Below are 27,671 nucleotides of genomic sequence, written 5' to 3'. Positions count from 1 at the left end.
ACCTGGACCGTCATCCATTGAGCGATTACCACTCACTAGTGGGTAAGGTCTTAAACCAGACAGAATGCTGGGTGTGCTCACAAGTACCTCAAGGTCAGAGCAAGTCAGGATTAGTACCGTACCCTTTAGCAATAAATGAGGTACTCAAATTACGGGGTGGGAGACCGGTGGACAAGAAATTTTATATTTCTAGGCCCCCTAGTTTGAAGCTCCACCAGTATCATGTAGATAGATCCTTATCATGTTTCAACATTTCCAATTTCCGAAAACCAGGAAATTGGGAGGTGATATGGAATAATCAAACCATGGCCTTTTCTCACAGAGCTGATAGGATACCTATAGACTCTGAACTTGTACGCCAAATAGCCAACAGTGGAAGGTATTTTCGGTATAGGTATACTCGAGGAAGCAAGACCATGTGGGTTGGAGAAGTATCACCAGGGTACTGTGCTCATATCATCCAGCCTGATACTTGTACTGAGCAGATGGGAGAACTAGGGATTGGGTTTTTCACTTGGAAAGTTTGTAATATGGTAATGTCATATTCTGTCCCGTATGTTCTCCCCGATGATGCCTATTTCATATGTGGGAGGAAGGCGTATAAGTGGCTTGCCCCGAACTCAGAGGGATTGTGTTATGTTGGAAGAGTGTTGCCAGAGGTCATGACCATAACCCATGATAAGATAAAAGACGTTCACCGCAGTGCTCAGGCTCCTTATACTCATACTCACTATGAACACATCGTCAAGAGACACCTCATAGATAGGACAGAGCACGTAGCCTCTGATTTGATCCACAAATCCACCGGGATTCAATTCCTTCTTGCATTAGACATCACCCGTACTGCCAGAGGAATTATAAATTATAGGTATATCCATGCGCTATGTATGACGACAACTTCAGGTACACGGGTAGGGAATTGCAAGCTTACAAAACAGAATTGCTCCAGCATAGGATGGTCCTCAATTATATCACAGCCGTGACGGGTGGGTACTGTGTCACTTTGGCAACTCAATATGGTGTGAAGTGCTGCACGTATATTACAAACAGCACTGACGACCCCACAGAGATTATCGATCAAAAGATGGATGATAAATTGCAGTTGAAGAGGGAGTTCCAGAGGAGACACAACCTTACCCTGACCGCTGTGGCAGTGATCGCGCTGAGCCAAAAAAAAAAGTGGGTCCCAGGGACCCTTCACTTTTTAAAATTGGGGTCCTACCGGTCTTTTTCTGGGTCCCATCGGAATGAAGGTTCTTATTAATTTTAATCTTGTTTGGACACTACAAAAGTGTTGCAAGATGGGGGGATGGGGGTGACAGTGCTGCTGGGCTGTGTAGCATGCAGGACACCCTGCACCAGAGCTGTAACTAGACATTTTGGTGCCCTTAGGCAGAAAGTGAATTGGTGTTCCACCACGCAGAACTTAAAGCATAGGTAGTGCGCGCCGTAGGCGCGCTGCAAAATGTTAAGGCGTGGCTTCATAGGGAAGGGGCGTGACCACATAATAGTGTCAATTCACATTACACCACACAGTAGTGCCGCTTATACACATTGCACCAGGTAGAACCTCCTATGCACACTGCGCCAGGTAGAGCACGTCATACACTTTGCTCCAGGAACAGCACGTCATACACTTTGCACCAGGCAGAGCACGTTATACACATTGCACCAGGTAAAACACCTTATACACATTGCGCCGGGTACAGCACGTTATACACACTGCGCCGGGTACAGCACGTTATACACACTGCGCCGGGTACAGCACGTTATACACACTGCGCCGGGTACAGCACGTTATACACACTGCGCCGGGTACAGCACGTTATACACATTGCACCAGGTAGAGCACTTACAAGTTGCAGCCACCACCACAGACCCCCAGTCACCCCTACAGCAAGACCAGCCACCACCCACTTCACTCACTGGTGCCGCACTCTCACCCTGTGTCCGGAGCTGAGGAGAGGAGTGCAGTCAGCTGCTGCGCTGTAAAAAGCTACAGTTTGCTCTGCAGCAGCTTTCCTAAAACTCCATGGCTACCCCCCTGCCGCGAACCCTGATTCTAAAGCCCCGAGTGCCTCACTGCGGCTGCATCTGAAGAAATAAACTATCGGTGCAGCAGCAGCATGGATCGGACTTGCGGGGGGTAGGTACTCAGAGCACACAACATTTCCCCTACGTGCGCCAGTGCCCCCAGCCGCTGCATCTTCCCCGGTCTTGATCCCTCGAACGGCTTCCTCCGCTGACCGATGTGGCAGAGCTTCATGCCCGGCCGGAGATGACGGCCCCCAGCCACACAGCGGGCTGGATGTTCTGGCCAGGTCCCGTACAGAGCAGAGAGGGGAAGGCGGGAGATCACGCTCTCCATGGTCTCCTCCCCTCTCTCTGCCATTGGAAAGTTAAAGTGACGGACAGCACAGGACAGCGCTGCTGATTGGTCAGAGCGCATCCTGTGGGACCCTGCGTTTTGGTTTTTTTGCGTCACCGCTGTCAATTAACGGGTAAAATACGCGCTATAGCGCGTATTTGCGAACACTGTGTGGGTAATGAGCTGACCGGCTGGGTCTCATGGTTGAACCCACGAAATTGGTTCTCAGGATTAGGAGAGAGTGGGCTCAAAATGTTACTATGAGTGTAGGGAAGTTTCTCCTTTGTATCCTGGGAGTCGTCATAATTATTGGCTTGATATTTAGGTGTGTTCGAATTCTAACACGGCGCAAGCACGGCACAAATTTGATGAGTTTAAGGAGCGGGGGCATTGTTACAGCAGCAGATTTAATTTACGACCCATCCATAGAGACAGTGTTATGATAAGACATGATTGCAAATTAATTCCATGGCCTGTTTCTTTCACCCGTTTTTCCTTTGTCTCCCCCTCTGCCCAGATACACTGATCCGGAAAAGATATCGACTATACCCAAGAATGATTACGAAAATGTTATGTGAATGTATTTTAGATATGCGTCTTATCTTCTTCTCTACAACCTTCAGTTAGTGACACACATAGTCGACAGGTGATATCCACATATACTAGCACTCACATATGTTCCCCCTCCATGTATCATCAACTAAATGTGCACCCCATTTGTTGGAACAAGAAGCCGAAAAAGAGCTTGGTAGTGTTTGTTGGCCCACTTACAGACCCTTAATACGGGATAAGAAGGATTTAATGTATACTTCGCAATACCTCGAAGCTTATCTAGAACATATACGTCACGATGATACATGCCCCTCAGACATGGATTCATACATACATGCTTTTTACTATCCCACTAGGTCATACATTTCCCACCTACCACTCTCCTCCTCCCATCCAATCATCTGTAGATAATGTATTGATATTTTTCTGTTTAATGTTTAGATAGTGGCAGTTATTGCTGACTGCCAAAGGGTGGACTGTCAAAGTCGAAAAATATTCCAGAACACACAGCACGTATAAAATACACACACATGCCCACTGCGCGTGCACATATCCGCAATTTGCGTATGGTCGCTCCCGCGGTCCTGCCCGTGGTGTGGGTATTTACGGTTGAGTTTGTGAACGCATAGAGGGCTATCAAAACATTACATATTTAATCCAAATAGTGCACATTGTACACATAGTCCCCCTGCACCACATCAGCAAGTATCAACAGTTTAAATGATTTCAGAACAAAGGGATTCACCTTTGCATGATAGGAGGGGACAGACTAAGGTTATAAGGTGGTGTCTGGTATCCAGCTGTAGGGTATTTTAAGGGTAACATTCCGGTGTTGGTTTGCGGAAGATCGCATGTTCCTGTGGATAGTTATGTGCAGAAGCAGAATATAGGTATAAACTGTATTTACTGTATATTATGTATGCGGTGGGAATCCAGAGGAGACCACCCACAAGAGCAGTTAAGAAAGACATCGCCCACCTTTTCAAATCAACCTATGACCTCTCCTGTACTGTAAAGATGCATCCCTGTGGCCAATGGACAAAGGGATTACAGTATCCATTGTATTGCTTTTGGAAGTATTGTATAAAAAGCCTGTTGCTTCCTGGCCGGTCAGAAGACTCTATACGCTATCTACCTGATTAGCGGAGGACTGGACCAGGAAGCGCATGCGAATATTCTCACGTATGTACATTGACTGTAGCCATTTACTCTGTTGTATTGTAGTGCATAACTTGTATTGTTAACCCCCTTTCAGATATATTACTCTGTGGTGTCGGAACCCAGTGATTAACTACAAATCGGTGTTGTGTCCTCTTTTCCCTGCTAGGGTTTAAAGTGTATTACATTTCCTAACTGTATAAGGTTTTAAAGTGTATTAATTGAGTGTGTACGCGCTGCCTGTACGAAGTACCGTCAGCGCGGCGTTTGTACGCAGAGTCCGTACACGGTACGGGACTCATTACGCAAATAGCGTAAAAGGTATATAGAGTGCATATTAAGTTTAGCAGCCGTAGCGGCTCCATGGTAAAAGTGTGTTTAAAGGTATAGCTTTATGGTTTAAGATAATATCGACATTATCAATTGTCAAACTGTGTTTACGCTTTTTAAATCATAATGACAACAAAAACTACCCAAATGACTGATCAAAAGTTTACATACCCCAGTTCTTAATACCGCGTATTGCCCCCTTTAACATCAATGACAGCTTGAAGTCTTTTGTGGTAGTTGTGGATGAGGCTTTTTATTTTCTCAGATGGTAAAGCTGCCCATTCTTCTTGGAAAAAAGCCTCCAGTTCCTGTAAATTCTTGGGCTGTCTTGCATGAACTGCACATTTGAGATCTCCCCAGAATGGCTCAATGATATTGAGGTCAGGAGACTGAGATGGCCACTCCAGAACCTTCACTTTATTCTGCTGTAGCCAATGACAGGTCGACTTGGCCTTGTGTTTTGGATCACTGTCATGTTGGAACGTCCAAGTACGTCCCATGCGCAGCTTCCGGGCTGATGAGTACAAATTTTCCTCCAGTATTTTCTGATAACATGCTGCATTCATCTTGCCATCAATTTTGGCAAAGTTTCCAGTGCCTTTGTAGCTCACACTTCCCCAAAACATCAGCGATCCACCTCCGTGTTTCACAGTAGGAATGGTGTACCTTTCATCATAGGCCTTGTTGACTCCTCTCCAAATGTAACGTTTATGGTCTCATCACTCCAAATGACTTTGTTCCAGTAGTTTTGAGGCTGGTCTCTGTGCTGTTTGGAGTATTGTAAGCGGGATGCTTTGTGGCATTTGCGTAGTAATGGCTTTCGTCTGGCGACTCGACCATGCAGCCCATTTTTCTTCAAATGCCTCCTTATTGTGCATCTTGAAACAACCACACCACTTTTTTTCAGAGAGTCCTGTATTTCAGCTGAAGTTATTTGTGGATTTTTCTTTGCATCCCGAACAATTTTCCTGGCAGTTGTGGCTGAAATTTTTGTTGGTCTACCTGACCGTGATTTGGTTTCCACAGAATCCCTCATTTTCCACTTCTTAATTAGAGTTTGAGCACTGCTGATTGGCATTCTCAATTGCTTGGATATCTTTTTATATCCCTTTCCTGTTTTATATAGTTCAATTACCTTTTCCCGCAGATCCTTTGACAATTATTTTGCTTTCCCCATGACTCAGAATCCAGAAACGTCAGTGCAGCACTGGATGAAAGATGCAAGGGTCTTTCAGGAGTCCAGAAACTCACTGACCTTTTATACACACACACACACTGATTGCAAGAAAATAGATCAAAGGTGAGGATGGTTACCTTTCGTGGCCATTCAAACCCGTTTGTGTCAACTTGTGTGCATGTTATCAGGCCAAAATCTCCAGGGTATGTAAACTTTATAATCTCCCTCTATTTACCCCCTCCCACAAAGCGCTCTTTTTAATTTATTTTATTTTATTTTTCCTTCCAATAATTTCAGATACAGTCCCTTTTATCCAGGTCACACCTATCTTCACTCCAGTTGTTATCCACAAACAGTGTGAAATTCCATCTCCCTGTCATCACCTTACCTACATTTTCAATTCCACTCTTAAACGCTAATAACAACAATTGTTTCACAAATTCACCTGTTATGGTTCTCACTCAATTTTCACTCTTTTGTTTTCACCTTTTGATTTCATGTTCACCAATTCCACCGGTAGCGCCGTAACTCCTGGTATCCACATCCCCACTAGGCTGCACCACTTATCATGCATTCCTTCTTAAATTTATAATTCTAACCAACTCACACATCCTCACCACATAGGTACCCCACACCAACATTACAATCAATTCCCCTTATGGGATACTCCAATCACATCCTTCCATCACCCCAGTCCCACTATCACACACACTAGTCCTGTTTTCCTTTTTCCTCAACAGACACAACATCCAATTAGAATCCCCCCCATTCTCTTTTTCAATTTTATTTTTAATTTTAACCTTTTCCAATTTTAATCACCTATCCCTTCAAGGGATACTTCAATAATTCTGCTTAACATTTCAGGATTATTCTTTCAACATCTCACAATTTTCTCAACGCCTCACATTCATCACTACACACATAATCTACAATTGACACGTATCATTTATCCGCACCTCAGCAGCATCACTTTTAACTAACTATTACCTCACCATCCCCAGTGTGATACTTAATATAAATCTAACCCATTGGTAATCATGTTAATTTAGGCAGGAACAACATCTTTTATTATTCTAGTTTCATCATTACACACATATAGTCCAGCCCCTTTTCTTAATTGACACATGATTTCGTAACTCAAATTTCCTTTGTGATATTTAAACTTCCCCTACATGATCTAACATAATTAAACCAAAATGTTTAACCATTTTTTCCCCCCCTGCACATCATTATGCAACGTTGTCTTCAGCTTTTGATCTTACATGCAGTGGCAGACAATATATGATTAAGTTTTTTCCTTAAATAATACTCAGCAGGAATCCCTTTAATATGTTTGTTTAGTACAAGGCTTTGCGCATGATATGCCATTAGGGAAGTGCTTTATTTAAGCCTTCCTTTTTATATGCAATTATCCGGTTTTTTATTCTCTCCTTTTTATCAGTCAACATTTATCATTGTTTGATATTTCCCATTTTTACGTTTTATTGCCATCTACTAATAAAAAATTATTTTCCCCACAATTGCCTTTTTTTTCCATACTCGCTTTCGTGCAATGGACCGTGGATTGCAAGTGAAATCAGGACTGAACATATTGCATTTAGAAAACCAGTCACACCTGCGCAATAACCTGAACATGCACGACACACCCCCATTCTGATTGGTTATCTACGATCCTCCAGCAAGATAAAGCCCGCATGATGCCATTCCACGAACAGGAAGTGACCAAGCCCGGAGAACGGGCGAAACGCGTCTTCCGTACTCCACTGCCTGGGGTATAGCCGATTCCCGATTGTCTGAATTCTGCACAGCTCCGTTCATCCAGCCGCCAGATCCACGGACCGCCGCACACCGCCGAGACGTGATACCTGCTACCTAGCGCTCCATCCCAAATACAGAGACTTTATCTCCTACACGTATCCGATAGACTGCGTTACTCCGTGGACACATCACGGGAGACTGCCCGGCCCTGTGGACACATCGTGGTGCACAATTTCAGCACGCGCTGGACTCCACAGTTTACACTTTACTCTGCCTGCTACCAGTGATTGAATATTTTCTTCATCCCGGTAATATCCGTGCAATTATATTATATTTCTCACTGGCATTAACTTCTATGTCCATTATATATATTGCCTCATAATATTGATTTACATTAAGTTTATCATAACAGTCCTTTTTGATTCTAAAATAGACTTGTTAATTTTAGGCTTTTGATATATAAACGGTTGATTATTTTATGATATAATAAGAATTTACTTACCGATAATTCTATTTCTCGGAGTCCGTAGTGGATGCTGGGGTTCCTGAAAGGACCATGGGGAATAGCGGCTCCGCAGGAGACAGGGCACAAAAAAGTAAAGCTTTACTAGGTCAGGTGGTGTGCACTGGCTCCTCCCCCTATGACCCTCCTCCAGACTCCAGTTAGGTACTGTGCCCGGACGAGCATACACAATAAGGGAGGCATTTTGAATCCCTGGTAAGACTCATACCAGCCACACCAATCACACCGTACAACTTGTGATCTAAACCCAGTTAACAGTATGACAACAGAAAGGGCCTCTTAAAGATGGCTCCTTAACAATAACCCGAATTAGTTAACAATAACTATGTACAAGTATTGCAGATAATCCGCACTTGGGATGGGCGCCCAGCATCCACTACGGACTCCGAGAAATAGAATTATCGGTAAGTAAATTCTTATTTTCTCTATCGTCCTAAGTGGATGCTGGGGTTCCTGAAAGGACCATGGGGATTATACCAAAGCTCCCAAACGGGCGGGAGAGTGCGGATGACTCTGCAGCACCGAATGAGAGAACTCCAGGTCCTCCTTTGCCAGGGTATCAAATTTGTAAAATTTTACAAACGTGTTCTCCCCCGACCACGTAGCTGCTCGGCAGAGTTGTAATGCCGAGACCCCTCGGGCAGCCGCCCAAGATGAGCCCACCTTCCTTGTGGAGTGGGCTTTTACAGTTTTAGGCTGTGGCAGGCCTGCCACAGAATGTGCAAGTTGAATTGTGTTACAAATCCAACGAGCAATCGACTGCTTAGAAGCAGGTGCGCCCAACTTGTTGGGTGCATACAATATAAACAGCGAGTCAGATTTTCTGACTCCAGCCGTCCTTGCAATGTATATTTTTAAGGCTCTGACAACGTCCAACAACTTGGAGTCCTCCAAGTCGCTAGTGGCCGCAGGCACCACAATAGGTTGGTTCAGATGAAATGCTGATACCACTTTAGGGAGAAAATGCGGACGAGTCCGCAGTTCTGCCCTATCCGAATGGAAGATTAGATAAGGACTTTTATAAGATAAAGCCGCCAATTCAGATACTCTCCTGGCAGAGGCCAGGGCTAGTAACATAGTCACTTTCAATGTGAGATATTTCAAATCCACCTTTTTCAATGGTTCAAACCAATGGGATTTGAGGAAATCTAAAACTACATTTAGATCCCACGGTGCCACCGGAGGCACCACAGGAGGCTGTATATGCAGTACTCCCTTGACAAAAGTCTGGACCTCAGGGACAGAGGCCAATTCTTTTTGGAAGAATATTGACAGGGCCGAAATTTGAACCTTAATGGATCCCAATTTGAGACCCATAGATAATCCTGATTGCAGGAAATGTAGGAAACGACCCAGTTGGAATTCCTCCGTCGGAACCCTCCGATCCTCGCACCACGCTACATATTTTCGCCAAATGCGGTGATAATGTTTCACGGTGACTTCCTTCCGTGCCTTAATCAAGGTAGGAATGACTTCTTCTGGAATGCCTTTCCCTTTTAGGATCTGGCGTTCAACCGCCATGCCGTCAAACGCAGCCGCGGTAAGTCTTGAAAAAGACAGGGACCCTGCTGTAGCAGGTCCCTTCTCAGAGGTAGAGGCCACGGTTCGTCCGTGAGCATCTCTTGAAGTTCCGGATACCAAGTCCTTCTCGGCCAATCCGGAACCACTAGTATTGTTCTTACTCTTCTTTGCCGTATGATCTTCAATACCTTTGGTATGAGCGGCAGAGGAGGAAACACATACACTGACTGGTACACCCAAGGAGTTACCAGTGCGTCCACAGCTATTGCCTGTGGATCTCTTGACCTGGCGCAATATTTGTCCAGTTTCTTGTTGAGGCGAGACGCCATCATGTCTACAATTGGTCTTTCCCAACGGTCTATTAACATGTTGAAGACTTCTGGATGTAGACCCCACTCTCCCGGATGAAGATCGTGTCTGCTGAGGAAGTCTGCTTCCCAGTTGTCCACGCCCGGGATGAACACTGCTGACAGTGCTATCACGTGATTCTCCGCCCAGCGAAGAATCTTGGCAGCTTCTGCCATTGCACTCCTGCTTCTTGTGCCGCCCTGCCTGTTTACATGGGCGACCGCCGTGATGTTGTCCGACTGAATCAACACCGGCTTTCCTTGCAGGAGAAGTTCCGCCTGGCTTAGAGCATTGTAGATTGCTCTTAGTTCCAGAATGTTTATGTGAAGAGACTTTTCCAGACTCGTCCATACTCCCTGGAAGTTTCTTCCTTGTGTGACTGCTCCCCAGCCTCTCAGGCTGGCGTCCGTGGTCACCAGGATCCAATCCTGAATGCCGAATCTGCGGCCTTCTAATAGGTGAGCCTTCTGCAACCACCACAGAAGTGACACCCTTGTCTTTGGTGACAGGGTTATTCGCAGGTGCATCTGCAGATGCGACCCTGACCATTTGTCCAACAGATCCCTTTGGAATATTCTTGCATGGAATCTGCCGAATGGAATTGCTTCGTAAGAAGCCACCATTTTTCCCAGGACTCTTGTGCATTGATGTACTGACACTTTTCCTGGTTTTAGGAGGTTCCTGACCAGATCGGATAACTCCTTGGCTTTTTCCTCTGGAAGGAAAACCTTTTTCTGAACCGTGTCCAGAATCATTCCTAGGAACAGCAGACGAGTTGTCGGGATTAAATGGGATTTTGGAATATTCAGAATCCACCCGTGTTGTCTTAGCACCTCTTGAGATAGTGCTAAAGCTGTCTCCAGCTGTTCTCTGGACCTTGCCCTTATTAGGAGATCGTCCAAGTATGGGATAACTAATACTCCTTTTCTTCGAAGAAGAATCATCATCTCGGCCATTACCTTGGTAAAGACCCGAGGCGCCGTGGACAATCCGAACGGCAGCGTCTGAAACTGATAGTGACAGTTTTGAACAATGAACCTGAGGTACCCCTGGTGTGCGGGGTAAATCGGAACGTGTAGATACGCATCCTTGATGTCCAAGGATACCATAAAGTCCCCTTCTTCCAGGTTCGCTATCACTGCTCTGAGTGACTCCATCTTGAACTTGAACTTTTTTATGTAGAGGTTCAAGGACTTCAGATTTAGAATAGGCCTTACCGAGCCATCCGGCTTCGGTACCACAAATAGAGTGGAATAATACCCCTTTCCTTGTTGTAATAGGGGTACTTTGACTATCACCTGCTGAGCGTACAGCTTGTGAATGGCTTCCAACACCCTCTCCCTTTCGGAAGAGACGGTTGGTAAGGCAGACTTCAGGAAACGATGAGGAGGATCCGTCTCTAATTCCAACCTGTACCCCTGAGATATTATCTGCAGGATCCAGGGGTCTACCTGCGAGTGAGCCCACTGCGCGCTGTAATTTTTGAGACGGCCCCCCACTGTCCCCGAGTCCGCTTGAGAGGCCCCAGCGTCATGCTGAGGTTTTTGCAGGAGCCGGGGAGGGCTTCTGTTCCTGGGAAGGAGCTGCCTGTTGGTGTCTCTTCCCTCTTCCTCTGCCTCGTGGCAGGTACGACAAGCCCTTTGCTCTCTTATTTTTGTAGGAGCGAAAAGGCTGCGGTTGAAAGGTCGGTGCCTTTCTCTGTTGGGGAGTGACTTGAGGTAAAAAAGTGGATTTCCCGGCAGTAGCCGTGGCCACCAAGTCTGATAGACCAACTCCAAATAACTCCTCCCCTTTATACGGCAAAACCTCCATGTGACGTTTTGAATCCGCATCGCCTGTCCACTGTCGTGTCCATAAGGCTCTTCTGGCTGAAATGGACATAGCACTCACCCGAGATGCCAGTGTGCAAATATCCCTCTGTGCATCACGCATATAGATAAATGCATCCTTTATTTGTTCTAACGACAGTAAAACATTGTCCCTATCTAGGGTATCAATATTTTCAATCAGGGATTCTGACCAAACTACTCCAGCACTGCACATCCAGGCAGTTGCTATAGCTGGTCGTAGTATAACACCTGCATGTGTGTATATATTCTTTTGAATAACTTCCATCTTTCTATCTGATGGATCCTTAAGTGCGGCCGTCTCAGGAGAGGGTAACGCCACTTGTTTGGATAAGCGTGTGAGCGCCTTGTCCACCTTAGGGGGTGTTTCCCAGCGCGCCCTAACCTCTGGCGGGAAAGGGTATAATGCCAATAACTTTTTTGAAATTATCAACTTTTTATCAGGAGCAACCCACGCTTCATCACACACGTCATTTAATTCTTCTGATTCAGGAAAAACTGTTTGTAGTTTTTTCACACCATACATAATACCCTGTTTTACGGTATCTGTAGTATCAGCTAAATGTAACGTCTCCTTCATTGCCAAAATCATATAACGTGTGGCCCTACTGGAAAATACGTTTGAATTTCTACCGTCGTCACTGGAATCAGTGCCCGTGTCTGGGTCTGTGTCGACCGACTGAGGCAAAGGGCGTTTTACAGCCCCTGACGGTGTTTGAGGCGCCTGGACAGGCATTAATTGATTGTCCGGCCGCCTCATGTCCTCAACTGACTGTTTAAGGGAAGATAAACCATCACGTAATTCCACAAATAAAGGCATCCATTCTGGTGTCGACCCCCTGGGGGGTGACATCTGCATATTTGGCAATTGCTCCGCCTCCACACCAATATCGTCCTCATACATGTCGACACCACGTACCGACACACACCGCAAACTCACAGGGAATGCTCTAATGAAGACAGGACCCACTAGCCCTTTTGGGGAGACAGAGGGAGAGTCTGCCAGCACACACCACAAAGCGCTATATATACAAGGGATATCCTTATATTAAGTGCTCCCTTATAGCTGCTTTAATATATATATATATAGCCATTAATGTGCCCCCCCTCTCTGTTTTACCCTGTTTCTGTAGTGCAGTGCAGGGGAGAGACCTGGGAGCCGTTCTGACCAGCGGAGCTGTGACAGAAAATGGCGCCGTGTGCTGAGGAGATAGGCCCCGCCCCTTTTTCGGCGGGTTCTTCTCCCGCTATTTTTCCAGTCAGGCAGGGGTTAAATATCTCCATATAGCCCCTATGGGCTATATGTGAGGTATTTTTAGCCTTGTATAAGGTTTATATTTGCCTCTCAGAGCGCCCCCCCCCAGCGCTCTGCACCCTCAGTGACTGCCCAGTGAAGTGTGCTGAGAGGAAAATGGCGCACAGCTGCAGTGCTGTGCGCTACCTTATGAAGACTGAGGAGTCTTCAGCCGCCGGTTTCCGGACCTCTTCACGCTTCAGCATCTGCAAGGGGGTCGGCGGCGCGGCTCCGGGACCGGACTCCACGGCTGGGCCTGTGTTCGATCCCTCTGGAGCTAATGGTGTCCAGTAGCCAAGCAGCAAATCCACTCTGCATGCAGGTGAGTTTACTACTTTCCCCCTAAGTCCCACGTTGCAGTGATCCTGTTGCCAGCAGGACTCACTGTAAAGAAAAAAACCTAAACTAAACTTTCTCTAAGCAGCTCTTTAGGAGAGCCACCTAGATTGCACCCTTCTCGTTCGGGCACAAAATCTAACTGGAGTCTGGAGGAGGGTCATAGGGGGAGGAGCCAGTGCACACCACCTGACCTAGTAAAGCTTTACTTTTTTGTGCCCTGTCTCCTGCGGAGCCGCTATTCCCCATGGTCCTTTCAGGAACCCCAGCATCCACTTAGGACGATAGAGAAATAACATTGTTCGCTACACAGAGTATCAGAGCCCTGGTCAGTTATAAAATCTGACATATTCATTCTTATATCGCTGAATCTCTTTTCTTCTCTTCTTTTCCCCCCTCTCCCTGTTTCCCAATATCCATTAGGAGAGACTGATTATAGTAGCATTGTCTGTTCCAGATATTTTAATCATGTTTTCTGTTTTGACATTATTGTAACAAGAACAGCAACCCACTTTATTTTGTTGCCATTAATCAGCTACCTTGTTACATCTCTCGATATAGGATATCCTATTGGGAGACACACGATATCAATTTACCAGGATGTGTCTAATGATCTAAAATTACATCTTTGTTTCATGTACAATTAGCCTCCTTTGACATCTAGGATTATTACCATTATAAATACCTTATGCATCCATAATTCAAAGGTATATCCAATTACAGTCACTGTTTTGGAATATTTCATTGTACCGTGCCCTACTTTTCTATTTTCCCTGACTTTCCCTATTTTTCAGGACTCTCACCACTGATTCAGGGGTATTTATCCCTGTCTAACATTGGCAGCAGATCCCCTATTTTTCCTCTTCAATCTACATCTACCTTTCCCTTCCCCATTCGTGAACTCTCATCAGTGATTCCAGAGCATTAGATATTGAATATTCCTTCTACGCTCATACCACACTGGCAACGCCCGAATCCTTCCGATCTTGGAAGCTAAGCAGTGTTGGGCTGGGTTAGTACTCAAGTGGGTGACTCTTGAGGAATACTCAGTTCAGTAGAAGCATTTGGACGGATATGCTCAGCGTCTAAAACTGACAGCAGATTCATCTTGCTCATTCAGCCTTCTTTATTGTCATCTATTCCTTTCTTAAGTCTCTCTCACAAGAGATACATTATCTACCTCAACTAGGCAGCAATTGACATGCATACCGATGTAGGACATATAGCGTGCTTCTCAGGCTTATATTTGAATATATAGCATTCTCAAGCCTATATTTGATAATAATCGGCATTTCTAAACCCAGGCAGCCTAGAACCATCATTCAGTATTTTTACTGCTAACATCTGTTCTATGTTCCCCTACCCTTCCCCCCATTTTTCTTTCTTTCGATTGACAAAGTACCCTACTACTATTTTATTGTTGTTACAAATAAAAACTATATCTTTTAAACTTTCTCGTTTCTTTGAGACGGCTATATATACATACAAAAGAGTGCGCCCACAAAAGAGTCTTCCTTTCTCTCCTTATTTGTGGTATGCTTTGTTGCTGACTCAGGGTGCACCACCAATCTTAAGATTATTAGAAAACATTGGTTTTCTTTTTTCATTTATTACATCTTGGTTAAGATACTATCTATACTATATACACTTATTATTCTCCAGTGCGGTATAACCCCAATACATGAATGTATGTAAACTTTTGATCAAGGTCATTTGGGTAGTTTCTGTTGTCATTATGATTTAAAAAGAGTAAACACAGTTGTTTGACAAAAAATGGCTTCACCCAACCACTAACCATGAGTGAAAGAAAAGTTTGTGAGTTATCATTCATATTCTCTGCCAAATGGCCAGAAAATCACAAATTCTGCTAGGGTATGTAAACTTATGAGCACAACTGCATATAGTCACAAACATACCATGCAGAAATTATGTACCATAAACTGCACTGGACTAGCAATACAAAGTAATACTCAGTATGCCTATATGTGACAACAATAGATATATCAAACGCAGTAAACACTGGATGTATATCACAGGGTGTTTGTACCACACAACCCTAAAGGTATGCACTCTTTCTTAACTAACACAGTCGCAGTGACAGGTAGAATACTCAAGTGTCCTGTAGGAAGCACAGCACTGGCAGTCAGGCGGTTCCACAGAGGATTTGCTCCAGCAATCCCGGGAACAGCAAGGCTCTATCCGTAATGGCTGCCGACCGGGAGTGAGGGAGAAGGAAGCAGCTCCAGAGCGGGAACATTGCTGAAATGGCGTCCTGGGGCTGGGGCCTCAGGTCTGGCCTGCTGGCATCCCCACCGGGCAGTAAAGAAAACAGGGGGGGGGGGGGGGGGGGGAGGAGGAAATGGTACAACGTCCCCCCTGACCTGTGCCCATACAGTATGTCCCTGGTGGCTAGTGGAACATCCTCGGTGCAAAGTGCGGCACAGAAGCCCCTTACCTCCCCCTCGACAGCGGCCCCCGCGATCCGGTAGACAGCGGTGTGTGTGTGCGAGACTCACGTGAAGAGAGAGAAGAAGCCGGCGCCTCCGCTGCAGTGAACCGGCAACCGCAGGAGTATACAGCGCAGCTGGGGTTGATGGAGCTGCAGCAGAGACGTCTATCAGACACAGCCTGCTGCAGCCCTTGTAGAATCTTTTCTTCAAATTTAAAGCTAAGAATAGGCTGCCTGAGGCAGCCCCCTGTTAAGTGACCTGCTACTGCAGGCACCAACTACAAACTGAGCTCACCGGCATGGAGGCGGGGTTATCGAGGAGGCGGCGCTGTGCATCTTGGGAACAGTCTAAAGCTTTGAGCCTCGGATCAAGATCATACTCTACACCCCGATGTTAATCCTTGTGGAGCCCAGTGTACCCAGCAGTAGAAAAATCAGATAGGGGGACCTACAAGACAAGGCACCCAAATCTGATACCCATCTAGCAATGGCAATAGCAGTAAAGACCTTGAGGGAAAGCCACATAAGGTCGGCAGATTCAAGAGGTTCAAAAACGGAGACTCTTGCAAAGCCTCCAGAACCACTAACAAATCACAAGGAGGTACAGGAGGAACATAGGGAGGTTGAATCCGTAAAACACCCTGAGTGAATGTATGAAACCATACCGACAAGGCAGAAATATGAACCTTGAGGGAGGCCAGCCGAAGGGCCAAGTCCAGGCCCTGTTGTAGGAAGGCCAAAAGTTTGGCCGTACTAAACTTGTGGACGTCATGATTGTTGGATGCACACCAAGCAAAGTAAGAATTCCAGACCCTATGGTAAATCCGAGCAGAAGCCGGCTTACGGGCCTTCAATATAGTTTGAATGACCGCCTCAGAAAATCCTTTGGCCCTCAGGACGGAAGCTTCAAGAGCCACGCCGTCAAAGCCAGTCGGGCCTGATCCCGGTAAACACAAAGGCCCTGAACGAGGTGGTCTGGTCATTGCGGAGGCAGAAGAGGACGCTCTAGCGAGAGACCCTGTAGGTCTGAGAACCAATGCCGTCTGGGCCACGCTTGAGCTATTAGAAGGATTCCTCCTTCTTGCTTGAACTTCCTCACTACTCTGGGCAGGAGTGACACTGGAGGGAACACGTACGCATCCAAAAGTTCCATGGAATTGCCAGTGCGTCCACGAACACCACTTGAGGATCCCTTGTTCTTGCTCCAAATACCGGAATCTTGTGATTGTGTTGAGACGCCATCAGGTCTACATCTGGTAGGTCCTATTTGTCCACTAGGAGTTGAAAGACTTCCGGATGAAGACTCCACTCTCCGGCGTGCACGTACTGACGACTGAGGAAGTCCGCTTCCCAGTTGAGGACTCCGGGAATAAACACTGCCGATATGGCTGGCAGATGGCGTTCCACCATACAAAGGATTTTTAATACTTCCATCATTGCCATTCGGCTTCGAGTACCGCCATGATGATTTATGTACGCCACCATGGTGGTGTTGTCTGACTGTACTTGAACAGGCATTTTCTGTACTAGAGGTAGGGCTAGTGTCATCGCATTGAACACTGCCTTCAATTCCAGAATGTTTATCGGAAGGAGAGATTCCTCCCTGGTCCACCGACGCTGAAGAGAGTGTTGCTCCAACACCGCGCCCCAGCCCCACAGACTGGCATCTGTCGTCAGAAGGACCCAGTTGGAGATCCAGAAGGGACGACCTCTGCTCAGTTGCTGGTCCTGTAGCCACCAGCTCAGTGACAAGCGGACCTCCAGAGTCAAGGAGATCATGCGAGTCTTGATCCGGTGAGGCAGGCCGTACCACTTGGGAGTGTATCAACCTCTGCAGAGGGCGGGAATGAATTTGAGCGTACTCCACCATGTCAAAAGCAGACACCATGAGGACTAGTACTAGCATCGCCGAGTGTACCGACACACATGGGCGAGAGAGGAAGCATTTTATCTTGTCCTGAAGTTTAAGGACCTTCTCCGGAGACAAAAACAACCGCTGGTGCATTGTGCACCATGCTCTAAGCAGGGACCAGGGAAGATTTCTTCCAGTAGATGAGCCACCCGTGGGCTTGCAGGAATTGGACCATCAGTTCCAGATGACAGGAGAACCTCTGGAGTGTTCGCCAAGATCAACAAGTCGTCCAGATACGGCAGGATACTGATACCTTGACGGCGGAGTATAGCAGTCATTACCTTGGTGAAAATTCTTGGAGCCGTGGTCAGACCGAAAGGTACGGCCTGGAATTGAAAATGTAGGTTACCGATACCAAAACGCAGGTATTGCCGATGCGACACTGCAATAGGTATATGCAGGTAAGCATCCTGGGATACCATATAGTCCTTGGGCGCCAAAGCCAAAACAATAGAGCGAAGAGTTTCCATACGGAATTTGGAAACCTTCACAAATTTGTTCAAAGACTTTAGGTTGAGAATGGGCCGAGAGGACCCATTCGGTTTCAGGACTAGGAACAGCGTGGAATAGTACCCCCTGCCCCTATGAGCCAGAGGCACCGGCACTATCACGCCTGTATCCAGGAAAGATTGTACCACCATACTGAGAGTTTTTGCTTTTACCTGATCCAAAGGGATGTTTGTTGAGCAAACCTGGCGAGGGGGACATTTCTTGAAAGAGATGGCGTATCCGTGAGTGACCCAGGCGTCCGAAGTAGTCTGTAACCACACCTGAGCAAACCGTAGAAGTTGGCCTCCCACCCTGGGAACCCCCAGGGGGAGGCCCGCCCCGTCATGCAGCAGGTTTGTCTGTTTTGGAAGCAGGCTAACGGGCAGCCCAGGCACATTTAGGTTTGGGTTTAGAGGTTTTGGAAGTGCGAGCTTGTTTTGGGTACGCCTGACCCTTTGCTTTACCTGGAGGTCGAAAGGAACGAAACAAAGTACTCTTAGCCTTCGGAGCAGTACTAGGCAGACATGCAATCTTAGCTGATGCCAAGTTAGCAACAATCTTGTTGAGATCTTCTCCAAAAAGAATGTTACCCTTAAAAGGGATCACCTCCAAGGTCTTTTTAGAGTCCAGATCTACGGACCAGGACCGCAACCAGAGAATCCAGCGAGCCAGAATGGACGTAGTAGATGCCTTGGCCGCAAGGACACCAGCATCAGATGCCGCCTCCTGAATATAATGAGAGGCTGAAATAATATATGAAAGACACTGTCTAGCATTATCAGGAAAATCTGACAGTAGTTCCGCTTCGACTTCCTGAACCCAGGCTTCAATAGCTTTTACCGCCCAGGAAGCCGCAATAGTGGGCCTATGCACAGGTCCAGCAAGAGTGTAAATGGACTTCAAGCAACCTTCCATACACTTATCCGTAGGTTCCTCCAGCGAGGTAACAGTAGTGACAGGCAGAGCAGAGGAAACCACCAGACGCGCGATTTGTGAATCCACCGGCGGAGGTGTTTCCCAATTTTTACTTAACTCTTCAGCAAGGGGGTAACGAGCTAGCATCTTTTTAGACAGGGAAAATTTATTTCCTAGATTTTCACAGGATTCTTGACGAATGTCAACCAAGTGGTCAGAATGAGGCAAGACTAATTTAGTAACCTTCTGACGTTTAAACTTATCTGGTTTCTTAGAGGTAGCTGGAGGCTCTTCGTCATCATCGATTTGAAGAATTAGCCTGATAGCCTCCAAGAGGTCAGGAACATCCACTTGTGTCAGAGATTCCCCATCAGAAGCATCTGCATCAGTGTCTGAAGGGTCAGTGTAAGCGCCATCTTCATCGGATGAGGTATCTGAAACATGTGTGGATTGTGAGGAAGTAATGGCCTGTTTAGATGACTCCTTGGTCTTAAGTGGGCGAGAGTCAGGACTTTGCTTAGCCAGAGACTGATTTAATTGCTGTAACCGAGAGGACAGTGTATCTGCCCATGGCGGATTAACTGCAGGTACAATATGTGGCTGTACTGGCACAGGAGGTCCCATAGGGGGCGCAAGTCTAGTTACTAGCATAGTCCGTAAATTAGAGAAAGCAGCCCAAGGTGGGTCTTGATTTGCACCCGTTGCTGCAGACTGACCAGGGGGTATAGAACCCTCAGTACCTGAATCCTTAGCTGCAATGTTTTCCTCCGAGTAGTCCGTGGCGTCAGCACTGCATGGTGCAGGATCAGCCATGGATCTACCACCCTGTTTAGCAGACATTATATGTAAGCATAACCTTAGGGTGTAATAGTACAAAATACGCAGACAAATTACCTGACCAAAAAAAACCCTGTATAGTGCGACTGCACAGCAGAGCACAGACAGAGGATTTAAGGATTTGGTGACTGTAAAACACAGAGAAAAATACCAAAGTAGTATATCCTGTGAAACACTATATTACATGAGAACCCTGACGCACTTAGCCCCCCTCAGGGTACAGAATATAGGGATAGCAATACTTGTGAGATACACAAAATAGAGATCACACAGCAGCTATTGTCACACACTCAAGTCACATGTACAATGCAGAAATTATTACCAACAACAATTAAACTGCACTGGACTAGCAATACTAAGTACAAACTGTACTACCAAGGTAAAGCTATATAGGTATATAGATATAACAATGCACAGTAAAGACTGGAAGTATATCACAGGGTACTTGTACTAAATATCCCTGTAGTAATGCAATTGTTCTTAACTAACACTGTCTAAATGACATGTAGAATACTTAAGTGTCCTGTAAATGCACAGCGCTGATGATGCAGGCGGCTTTACAGAGGAGACATTGCTCAGCAGTCCCAGAATCAGCTCAGCATGTGTGTAATGGCGCCCAAACGCTGACAGGGAGTGAGGGAGACGGAGAGATGCAGCTACAGGGCGGGAACATTATCAGTAAATGGCGCCTGGGGCTGGGGGAGGGGCTACAGGTCAGAGCCTTATACCCTTGCTGGACTTCACCACCGGGTACTGCTGGGCCTATTAAAGTGGATTATTAGGTAAGCCGACCTGTGGCCCTTGCCCTGGTGGTCTAGTGGGGTCCCTGTACGGCCACAGTGTCCACGCCTGCGCACGCGGCCCTTCTCCTAGAGACCACAGCGGATCGCGATTTTCAGCGGGTCCTCTCTTACTTCCTCCCTTTAATGCGGCCACGCGATACTGGAGAGTAGCGGCAAGTGTGTGCGCCTGGATGAGAAACCGGAGCCCTCTGCTGTAAGTACCCGCCAACCAGGGCGCGGGAGTATACATCGCCGCAAGGGGAGGTGAGGGAGCAGCAGCACGATATGTCAGAATGACATATAGCACTTTTAAGTGCCTGTGCTGCGGCCCTTGAAGTCTTCTGTCTTCTAAAAAAGCTCTTTTCAGGGCTGCCTGGCGCAGCCCTCCCTTAGCTGCCTGCACTGCAGGCGCCAAGTTACAAACTGAGCTCCTGTGCACGGAGGCGGGGTTATAGAGGAGGCGGCGCTGTGCATCTTGGGAACAGTCAAAGCTTTTAGCCTGTTGGTGCCTCAGATGAAGATCCAACTCTACACACCCCGATGTTATCCCTGTGGAACCCCAGTGTACCTCGCTGCAGAAATGGTGAATACAAAAAGTGGAAGTGCACCCAAAACAGTAAAAAAAAAAAAAAAAGTATGCAATATGGAAAAACAGAAACATACTCTCCTGTTTGGGGCACTCGTTTACCTTAATAAACAATCTGTATAAAACGTAACTTTTAAAAAGTATAAAAATAAGATTTTACTTACCGATAAATCTATTTCTCGGAGTCCGTAGTGGATGCTGGGGTTCCTGAAAGGACCATGGGGAATAGCGGCTCCGCAGGAGACAGGGCACAAAAAGTAAAGCTTTTCCGATCAGGTGGTGTGCACTGGCTCCTCCCCCTATGACCCTCCTCCAGACTCCAGTTAGGTACTGTGCCCGGACGAGCGTACACAATAAGGGAGGATTTTGAATCCCGGGTAAGACTCATACCAGCCACACCAATCACACCGTACAACTTGTGATCTAAACCCAGTTAACAGTATGATAACAGCGGAGCCTCTGAAAGATGGCTTCCTTCAACAATAACCCGAATTAGTTAACAATAACTATGTACAACTTATGCAGATAATCCGCACTTGGGATGGGCGCCCAGCATCCACTACGGACTCCGAGAAATAGATTTATCGGTAAGTAAAATCTTATTTTCTCTATCGTCCTAGTGGATGCTGGGGTTCCTGAAAGGACCATGGGGATTATACCAAAGCTCCCAAACGGGCGGGAGAGTGCGGATGACTCTGCAGCACCGAATGAGAGAACTCCAGGTCCTCCTTAGCCAGAGTATCAAATTTGTAAAATTTTACAAACGTGTTCTCCCCTGACCACGTAGCTGCTCGGCAAAGTTGTAATGCCGAGACCCCTCGGGCAGCCGCCCAAGATGAGCCCACCTTCCTTGTGGAGTGGGCCTTTACAGATTTAGGCTGTGGCAGGCCTGCCACAGAATGTGCAAGTTGGATTGTGCTACAGATCCAACGAGCAATCGTCTGCTTAGACGCAGGAGCACCCATCTTGTTGGGTGCATACAATATAAACAACGAGTCAGATTTTCTGACTCCAGCTGTCCTTGCAATATATATTTTTAATGCTCTGACAACGTCCAGTAACTTGGAGTCCTCCAAGTCACTTGTAGCCGCAGGCACTACAATAGGCTGGTTCAGATGAAATGCTGACACCACCTTAGGGAGAAAATGCGGACGAGTCCGCAGTTCTGCCCTGTCCGAATGGAAAATCAGATATGGGCTTTTGTAAGATAAAGCTGCCAATTCTGACACTCTCCTGGCAGAAGCCAGGGCTAGAAGCATGGTCACTTTCCATGTGAGATATTTCAAATCCACCTTTTTTAGTGGTTCAAACCAATGAGATTTTAGGAAGTCCAAAACCACATTTAGATCCCACGGTGCCACTGGAGGCACCACAGGAGGCTGTATATGCAGCACTCCCTTAACAAAGGTCTGGACTTCAGGGACTGAAGCCAATTCTTTTTGAAAGAAAATCGACAGGGCCGAAATTTGAACCTTAATAGATCCCAATTTGAGACCCATTGACAATCCTGATTGCAGGAAATGTAGGAATCGACCCAGTTGAAATTCCTCCGTCGGAGCACTCCGATCTTCGCACCACGCAACATATTTTCGCCAAATTCGGTGATAATGTTGCACGGTTACTTCCTTCCTTGCTTTAATCAAAGTAGGAATGACTTCTTCCGGCATGCCTCTTTCCTTTAGGATCCGGCGTTCAACCGCCATGCCGTCAAACGCAGCCGCGGTAAGTCTTGAAACAGACAGGGACCCTGCTGAAGCAAGTCCCTCCTTAGAGGTAGAGGCCACGGATCTTCCGTGATCATCTCTTGAAGTTCCGGGTACCAAGTCCTCCTTGGCCAATCCGGAACCACTAGTATCGTTCTTACGCCTCTTTGCCGTATAATTCTCAATACTTTTGGTATGAGAGGCAGAGGAGGAAACACATACACCGACTGGTACACCCAAGGCGTTACCAGCGCGTCCACAGCTATTGCCTGCGGATCTCTTGACCTGGCGCAATACCTGTCCAGTTTTTTGTTGAGGCGAGACGCCATCATGTCCACCATTGGTCTTTCCCAACGGGTTACCAGCATGTGGAAGACTTCTGGATGAAGTCCCCACTCTCCCGGGTGAAGATCGTGTCTGCTGAGGAAGTCTGCTTCCCAGTTGTCCACTCCCGGGATGAACACTGCTGACAGTGCTATCACATGATTCTCTGCCCAGCGAAGAATCCTTGCAGCTTCTGCCATTGCCCTCCTGCTTCTTGTGCCGCCCTGTCTGTTCACATGGGCGACTGCCGTGATGTTGTCCGACTGGATCAATACCGGTTTTCCCTGAAGCAGAGGTTCTGCCTGGTTTAGAGCATTGTATATTGCTCTTAGTTCCAGAATGTTTATGTGAAGAGACGTTTCCAGGCTCGTCCATACTCCCTGGAAGTTTCTTCCTTGTGTGACTGCTCCCCAGCCTCTCAGGCTGGCGTCCGTGGTCACCAGGATCCAATCCTGTATGCCGAATCTGCGGCCCTCCAATAGATGAGCACTCTGCAACCACCACAGAAGAGACACCCTTGTCCTTGGAGACAGGGTTATCCGTAGGTGCATCTGAAGATGCGACCCTGACCATTTGTCCAACAGATCCCTTTGGAAAATTCTTGCGTGGAATCTGCCGAATGGAATCGCTTCGTAAGAAGCCACCATTTTTCCCAGGACTCTTGTGCATTGATGTACAGACACCTTTCCTGGTTTTAGGAGGTTCCTGACAAGCTCGGATAACTCCTTGGCTTTTTCCTCCGGGAGAAAAACCTTTTTCTGAACCGTGTCCAGAATCATCCCTAGGAACAGCAGACGAGTTGTCGGCATTAACTGGGATTTTGGAATATTCAGAATCCACCCGTGCTGTTTTAGCACTTCTTGAGACAGTGCTAATCCCATCTCTAGCTGTTCTCTGGACCTCGCCCTTATTAGGAGATCGTCCAAGTATGGGATAATTAATACGCCTTTTCTTCGAAGAAGAATCATCATCTCGGCCATTACCTTTGTAAAGATCCGAGGTGCCGTGGACAATCCGAACGGCAGCGTCTGAAACTGATAGTGACAGTTTTGTACAACGAACCTGAGGTACCCCTGGTGTGAGGGGTAAATTGGAACGTGGAGATACGCATCCTTGATGTCCAAGGATACCATAAAGTCCCCCTCTTCCAGGTTCGCTATCACTGCTCTGAGTGACTCCATTTTGAACTTGAACTTCTTTATGTACAGGTTCAAGGACTTCAGATTTAGAATAGGCCTTACCGAGCCATCCGGCTTCGGTACCACAAAAAGAGTGGAATAATACCCCTTCCCTTGTTGCAGAAGAGGTACCTTGACTATCACCTGCTGAGAGTACAGCTTGTGAATGGCTTCCAACACCGTCTCCCTTTCGGAGGGGGACGTTGGTAAAGCAGACCTCAGGAAACGGCGAGGTGGATCTGTCTCTAATTCCAACCTGTATCCCTGAGATATTATCTGCAGGATCCAGGGATCTACTTGCGAGTGAGCCCACTGCGCGCTGTAATTTTTGAGACGACCGCCCACCGTCCCCGAGTCCGCTTGAGAAGCCCCAGCGTCATGCTGAGGCTTTTGTAGAAGCCGGGGAGGGCTTCTGATCCTGGGAAGGAGCTGCGTGTTGCTGTCTCTTCCCTCGACCTTTGCCTCGTGGCAAATATGAATAGCCCTTTGCTCTCTTATTTTTAAAGGAACGAAAGGGCTGCGGTTGAAAAGTCGGTGCCTTTTTCTGTTGGGGAGTGACTTGAGGTAGAAAGGTGGATTTCCCGGCTGTAGCCGTGGCCACCAAATCTGATAGACCGACTCCAAATAACTCCTCCCCCTTATACGGCAAAACTTCCATATGCCGTTTTGAATCCGCATCGCCTGTCCACTGTCGCGTCCATAAAGCTCTTCTGGCCGAAATGGACATAGCACTTACCCGTGATGCCAGTGTGCATATATCCCTCTGTGCATCACGCATATAAAGAAATGCATCCTTTATTTGTTCTAACGACAGTAAAATATTGTCCCTGTCCAGGGTATCAATATTTTCAATCAGGGATTCTGACCAAACTACCCCCGCACTGCCCATCCAGGCAGTTGCTACAGCTGGTCGTAGTATAACACCTGCATGTGTGTATATACTTTTTTGGATATTTTCCATCCTCCTATCTGATGGATCTTTAAGTGCGGCCGTCTCAGGAGAGGGTAACGCCACTTGTTTAGATAAGCGTGTTAGCGCCTTGTCCACCCTAGGAGGTGTTTCCCAGCGCTCCCTAACCTCTGGCGGGAAAGGGTATAATGCCAATAATTTCTTTGAAATTATCAGCTTTTTATCAGGGGCAACCCACGCTTCATTACACACGTCATTTAGTTCTTCTGATTCAGGAAAAACTATAGGTAGTTTTTTCATACCCCACATAATACCCTGTTTAGTGGTACCTGTAGTATCAGCTAAATGTAACGCCTCCTTCATTGCCAAAATCATATAACGTGTGGCCCTACTGGAAAATACGGTTGATTCGTCACCGTCACCACTGGAGTCATCGCCTGTGTCTGGGTCTGTGTCGACCGACTGAGGCAAAGGGCGTTTCACAGCCCCTGACGGTGTTTGAGTCGCCTGGACAGGCACTAATTGATTGTCCGGCCGTCTCATGTCGTCAAACGACTGCTTTAGCGTGTTGACACTATCCCGTAGTTCCATAAATAAAGGCATCCATTCTGGTGTCGACCCCCTAGGAGGTGACATCCCCATATTTGGCAATTGCTCCGCCTCCACACCAATATCGTCCTCATACATGTCGACACACACGTACCGACACACAGCAGACACACAGGGAATGCTCCTAATGAAGACAGGACCCACTAGCCCTTTGGGGAGACAGAGGGAGAGTTTGCCAGCACACACCAAAAGCGCTATATATATATCAGGGATAGCCTTATAATAAGTGCTCCCCTATAGCTGCTTTGTTATATAAAAATATCGCCATAAATTTGCCCCCCCTCTCTGTTTTACCCTGTTTCTGTAGTGCAGTGCAGGGGAGAGACCTGGGAGCCGTCCTGACCAGCGGAGCTGTGAGAGGAAATGGCGCCGTGTGCTGAGGAGATAGGCCCCGCCCCTTTTCCGGCGGGCTCGTCTCCCGCTATTTTGAGAAATCAGGCAGGGGTTAAATATCTCCATATAGCCTCTAGGGCTATATGTGAGGTATTTTTAGCCTTTATAGGTACTCATTTTGCCTCCCAGGGCGCCCCCCTCCCAGCGCCCTGCACCCTCAGTGACTGCCGTGTGAAGTGTGCTGAGAGGAAAATGGCGCACAGCTGCAGTGCTGTGCGCTACCTTTAGAAGACTGCAGGAGTCTTCAGCCGCCGATTCTGGACCTCTTCTGTCTTCAGCATCTGCAAGGGGGCCGGCGGCGCGGCTCCGGTGACCATCCAGGCTGTACCTGTGATCGTCCCTCTGGAGCTTGATGTCCAGTAGCCAAGAAGCCAATCCATCCTGCACGCAGGTGAGTTGACTCCTTCTCCCCTCAGTCCCTCGCTGCAGTGATCCTGTTGCCAGCAGGAATCACTGTAACATAAAAAACCTAGCTAAACTTTCTCTAAGCAGCTCTTTAGGAGAGCCACCTAGATTGCACCCTTCTCGGCCGGGCACAAAAATCTAACTGGAGTCTGGAGGAGGGTCATAGGGGGAGGAGCCAGTGCACACCACCTGATCGGAAAAGCTTTACTTTTTGTGCCCTGTCTCCTGCGGAGCCGCTATTCCCCATGGTCCTTTCAGGAACCCCAGCATCCACTAGGACGATAGAGAAATGCAGTTTAATTCAAATGTTTTTGTGATCAGGCGTGACTGCATTACTTATTCTTGTCGCACCAAATGCACCAGATTTAGATGTGTAAATCTATGCAAACCCGTCCCGTTTGCCCAAAAGGCAGTTTGACCACCCAGTCTACATTGCCATGATTTTTGCTTACCACCTTAAGAGGTGGAGAGCAGATATCATTCCGTTGTTTGCAAACAGCTGAACAATTGAATAGGTGCTGTTGTGCCCCCATTGCTACCAGCTGCGCTTAGAACTACTGAATACGCCCCACTAAAATCTGCCTTAAGACCCTGCTTTGATTGGGCTCACAGACATACATATACACGCAGAGAGGGGGAAAGATATTTTATACACATTGCATTAATTGTGCACAAACATCACATAGCCCTGGCACTCAGCCAGAATAGTTTAATACTAATTTATAACATGTCATTCATGGCACATCACAAAACAGACTGGATCTGGCAATTTCCTTGTACCGCGAGTAGAAAGTTTCACACTTTAAAATTATACTTCAGGCCTGTTGCAGAAAACATTAGATGGGAAGGGGATGTCTTACCAATTAATGGGCTTGATTCAATTCTGAGAGTTAAACAGCCCCAAGAATTAGCTCCCGCGGCTATTCAATACAACGCAATGATAAATTGGAGAATGCCCGTTCTCCCA

General features: G+C 47.0%; 1 protein-coding gene and 1 pseudogene across 1 annotated transcript in view; one reads left to right on the top strand and one right to left on the bottom strand.

Moving 5' to 3' along the window:
• The window catches only part of SUV39H2 (SUV39H2 histone lysine methyltransferase), a 115,090-nt gene that overhangs the window by 79,653 nt on the left and 7,766 nt on the right, over window positions 1-27,671 (bottom strand). The window lies entirely within an intron of this gene.
• Window positions 14,155-14,273, top strand: LOC134937789 (5S ribosomal RNA; annotated as a pseudogene).

The sequence above is a fragment of the Pseudophryne corroboree genome, chromosome 6 (genome assembly GCF_028390025.1).
Source record: "Pseudophryne corroboree isolate aPseCor3 chromosome 6, aPseCor3.hap2, whole genome shotgun sequence".
NCBI classification, from domain to species: Eukaryota; Metazoa; Chordata; class Amphibia; order Anura; family Myobatrachidae; genus Pseudophryne; species Pseudophryne corroboree.
This window is presented reverse-complemented; position numbering and strand designations above follow the sequence as displayed.